The 4,730-nt window shown below is 42.8% G+C and overlaps 1 protein-coding gene across 1 annotated transcript in view; it reads right to left on the bottom strand.

Annotated features, from left to right (window-relative positions):
• The window catches only part of DNAI3 (dynein axonemal intermediate chain 3), a 76,285-nt gene extending 71,970 nt beyond the window's left edge, over positions 1-4,315 (bottom strand). Inside the window, exon 1 of the mRNA XM_017851286.1 lies at positions 4,133-4,315. The gene's annotated coding sequence lies outside the window, so the exon portion shown is untranslated. The remainder of the gene's footprint in view (positions 1-4,132) is intronic.
• Positions 4,316-4,730: the final 415 nt, after the last annotated feature.

Here is a 4,730-nt window from a genome sequence, read left to right on the forward strand (position 1 = left end):
ATATATATATATATATATTTCATCTACTCCTAAAATAAAGGTTATGCCTAACCCAGTGGCTTGTGTTTTGACTGGTTTTCAAACCACTAGAGCTGAGTGGATTTCAAAATAGAAATTTTGGAAGGTAACACTTAGAAATGTTTAAGCATTTTATTAAAATATTTTGATATTAAAACTACTTATTTTCTTTGTAAATTAATTTACCCATTTGAGAACACCTTTTGCCATCAATGCACAAAGGTCACATTTTCTAGATTCTATGTTAACCCCAACAGATATTAGAGGTTGACATTAGGTAAGTCCCCTGCATAACAGATAAAAACCTGTGATGGTGCACCACTTGATTACGAGGACCACTGCATTCACAGCTGTCTACGATCTGCTTCCAAACTAACTCTCCAACTTGCCCATGACTGTATCCTTTTATGATGCTTCTATTATTCAGGAGGTTAACTACCAAAGATGAAGGCATAAGTAACATAAATTAAATTGTCATAATACAGTGATTTAAACAGCTATTAATTGCCTCTCTTCACTTTATTCATGTAATGCATTGTGAAAGTTGTCAGAATCGGTATGGAGCCACTTGTGTTAAAAACCCTGACAAACAGAGCTAGGGAAGGCCATGAAGGGAGTGTATGTCACAAATGCCAGATAACAAGAACTATCACAAAAGACTATACAAAACCACAACCTTGCATAAAGGTCATTGCCACTCTACACACACACACACAAAATACTTCTGCAAGGATATCTGCCCAGGAACTGCCTGTCCAACCTTAGACTGGTGCCACCCTTGTCACTGATTCTCTAGCCAAGGATAACTATCTGAAGACAATGATATAATCCTCATTTTTCCTTTAAAAACCTTTGTCTTCTTTTATCTCCTTGAATATGCATATAGTTTACCACTGCGTGTGTCTTCCCATTGTAATGCGTATTCCCAAATAAACATTTTATTTTAGAGAGTCCCCCCCTCTGTTTGCTATCTAGGTTGACAACACACACCTGTTTACATATTCTCATCTGTTGCCTGTGTGTATGTGTGGCTTATTCCCAGCCAAGAGATCTTGATTATGAAAGACCTTGTAGCACTGGCACCTTCTCTTTAACTGGAGTCTTCCTTACAAAAGTCTTATCTTCTCAGATCTTCTTCAATTAGCTGACCTCATCTAGGTGATCATCATCCTCTTTCCTCTTCCCAAATAATTTACAAGCTCATCATGCTGGCCTTCCATTTTCCTATATTTATTCATGTATTTATTTATTTATTTTAAGTGAGACAGAGTCTCGCTTTGTTACCCAGGCTGGAGTGTAATGGCGTAATCTTGGCTCACTGTAACCTCTGCCTCCTGGCTTCAAGTGATTCTCCTGCCTCAGCCTCCCAAGTAGTTGGGACTACAGGTGCCCACCACCATGCCCAGATAATTTTTTATCTATTTTTTATTTATTTATTTATTTATTTATTTATTTATTTATTTTATGGGACAAATTCTCACTCTGTCGCCCAGGCTGGAGTGCAGTGGAGCGATCTCGGCTCCCTGCAAGCTCCTCCTCCCAGGTTCACGCCATTCTCCTGCCTCAGCCTCCCGAGTAGCTGGGACTACAGGCGCCCGCCACCACGCCCGGCTAATTTTTTGTATTTTTAGTACAGACGGGGTTTCACCGTGTTAGCCAGGATGGTCTCAGTCTCCTGACCTCGTGATCTGCCCGCCTTGACCTCCCAAAGTGCTGGGATTACAGGCGTGAGCCACCGCGTCCGGCCAATTTTTTATTTTTTAGTAGAGATGGGGTTTCACCATCTTGGTCAGGCTGGTCTTGAACTCCTGACCTCAGGTGATCTGCCCGCTTTGGCCTCCCAAAGTGCTGGGATTATAGGCACGAGCCACTGCACCCAATCTTTTATTTTATTTTTAAGAGATGAGGTCTGGCTTCGTTGCCCAGGCTGGTCTAGAACTCCTAGCCTCAAGCAATCCTCCTGCCTCAGCCTCCCCAAATACAGGAATTATAGGTGTGAGGTACCTCTCCAGTGATATCTTTTAAAACAAACAAACAAACAAACAAAGATTTAGAATAAAACCCAAGACTAACATTTTGGGTCTCTGGTAAATGTGTCTCCAAGAGCTACTGATTCTCAGTAAATCTTCACTAAGACCCTGGTTAAGCTTCAAGATTCTCCTGGGCCCTTCAGCCATATTTTGGCAAGTATACAACATCCACCCCTAGAGACAACTATTCCTACAATGTCTATTAGTCTATTCTCTCGTTTCTTTCCCTCCATAACTATTTCCAATTCTTTCCAAGATTGAATACTCACTTATTTGAGTAGATGCTATCCTATTACTTCTCCCTTCCAAATATCTCCTGAATTCCAAGCCCTTCTCTCCCACACCCTCCTCTGGTTCAGGTCTTTAACATGTCCTCCAAAACTGGAGCTCCAACCCTGTTTTGTGCCATGAACCTTTGGCAGCCTGGTGAAGCCCATGCATCAAATAAAAACATGGAATTACAAAGAAGACAGATTATATGGAAATATAGGTATTAAAATATGTTTTAAATCATGATATAATAATTTGTACTTCTTTATTAACACATTAAATAACAAAATCTAGCAGTGGTTCTAATAACTACCTTAATTGTGAGGTAATGATGAGGATAAATAATATATTTACAATCTCTATAACGTAATATGAAAAGAGTTGCTGGCAAAATCACAGGCCTGTGAATACTACTGTGGTTTGTTACCAATTGCATACATTTCAATCGGTGGTTAGTGAAAATAAATATGTAATTTAAAAAATCCACAGATTCTCCTCCCCGAATCCTCTGCCTTAGATCATGGACACTTAACTGGCCTCTCTGCCTCTGTTCTAACCAGAACAACTACTCAAGAGGCCAACCTCAGAGCACTTCAAAAATGCCTCTCTTATCAAGTCTCTTCCCTGTATAATGACTTTTGTGGGTCCCTATTATTCACAGTAGCATTCTCTTCCAGATTGTAGAAATGGAGCTCATTTGAAATACATTCCTGGACCTCCTTTGATTTTGGAGGTCTGGGGTGAGCCTGGGACTCTGTATTTTTAAAAGCATTGTGAGACAGTCTTGCACTGGTGGTCTACACACCAGACTTTGCAAAACAAAATAGACTCCGAACGCATATAAGTATGGCCTTTGATACCTTCACAGTCTGCCTCACTGTGTCAACCTTTCCAGTTCTATTCCATCCTCGTACGGTTTCCATTCATTCCCAAACAGTCCAGGACTTTCCCACCTCCCTCTCTGGAGAATGGGCTTCCCTCCCACCCCTCCTGCTGCTTCTGGTCCACACCATACAGGCATCTCTCTGCTTGCTTCAATCTTACTCATCATTCAAGGTCAAGAGGAACTTTTTCCCCAAAGCCTGAATTCTCCCTGACTTCGTCACTCAGGCTGAAACAATCTTGTTCTCCCTGACACTTTCCAATCATACTATGTGTAATTATGTCAGGTCTCTGCAAAGGCAGGGGGCTTCAAACTCAGAGCTTCCTAAGAGATTGCTGTGAATTCGTTTAGCATTCACCATACACAAGAAGAAGGAGAAAGTATTGACCAACAATTTAGGTACTAGGTAAACTAGTCACTAGGGGAATAAGACAATGTCCTTACTTTCAAAGAGTTTGTGTTCCCTGTTCATCTTCCTCACTGTTTATCTACTCCAGCCCTTTCTGAACAGTCCTGAAGTAATCTATTTCAGCCCACATTAATCTTTTATTCTTTGACCCCCGCCCCTAGACGGATAATCAGAATCAGCCTATTTTGGCATTCATTCATTCATTCACTCACTCAATCATGGTTTATTGAGCTCCTACTATGTGCTAGGCAATATGATAGTCACTGGGTATACGTAACATGGGAACAAGACAGTAATGCCCTCGAAGTTCTTAGAGTGTCGTTAACCGCTCTCTCGTTGCTATTTTTGTCTCCCTCGCTAGGCTGGAAGCTCTTTGAAAGCAAGGAAAGACTTGTATTTTTTGTAGTCTTCACTGCCACTAACCTAGCACATTGCTGACACAGCGAGTGTTCAAATACCCTTGAAAGAGTGAGTAAAATACTTCTTTTCCACGCCGCCTTTCCCATTCAGAGCTTCCCTTACCTGATTCTGCTGATCTGAAGGAAAAGGAGCCTCTTTGCAGTGCCCTCGGGAAAAGCTCCTTCGAGAGCTGGAGGTGGGAGTTTGACTCTCCTCTCTCAGAATAACAAATCGCAAGGGCGCAAACCGCAGCAACTCTGCCGACTGTTGCTAGGACGCATCCGTCGCTAAGAGAAAAGAGGCGAGTCCTCTGCGAGATTGACAGAGAACCTCTACCAATACAGTGTCCGCTTCCTAACAGTCTCTTTCAAAGCAGGCTTGTGATTGGTTGCCACGATGTGACGTCACTTAACGCTAACGGGTGAGGCCAGCAGCTTTCCACTACTAAGGAAAGAGTTTTGTGGCTTAGGTATATTGATGGCAGTGGCCCGGCCTGACCCCAGCTCTGACAGGCTCGGTCCATGCCTCACACCCACCGCAATCTCACCCAGAGAAGAATCTTTTTGGGGTGTGGACCCTAGTAACCAGGAGAGGAGATGTTAAGAAGTCTGCCCACTCAGAATCCTTTCGGGCAGCTTTCCTGCCCACCCTGGAGCTGGGCCCTCCTAGGGAGTGGAGAGGAAGCTGCGCTCCACTGAGTGTCGTGGGCGCCCCAGAACCC

The sequence above is a fragment of the Rhinopithecus bieti genome, unplaced genomic scaffold (assembly GCF_001698545.2).
Source record: "Rhinopithecus bieti isolate Rb0 unplaced genomic scaffold, ASM169854v2 scaffold_1467, whole genome shotgun sequence".
Classification (NCBI taxonomy): Eukaryota; Metazoa; Chordata; class Mammalia; order Primates; family Cercopithecidae; genus Rhinopithecus; species Rhinopithecus bieti.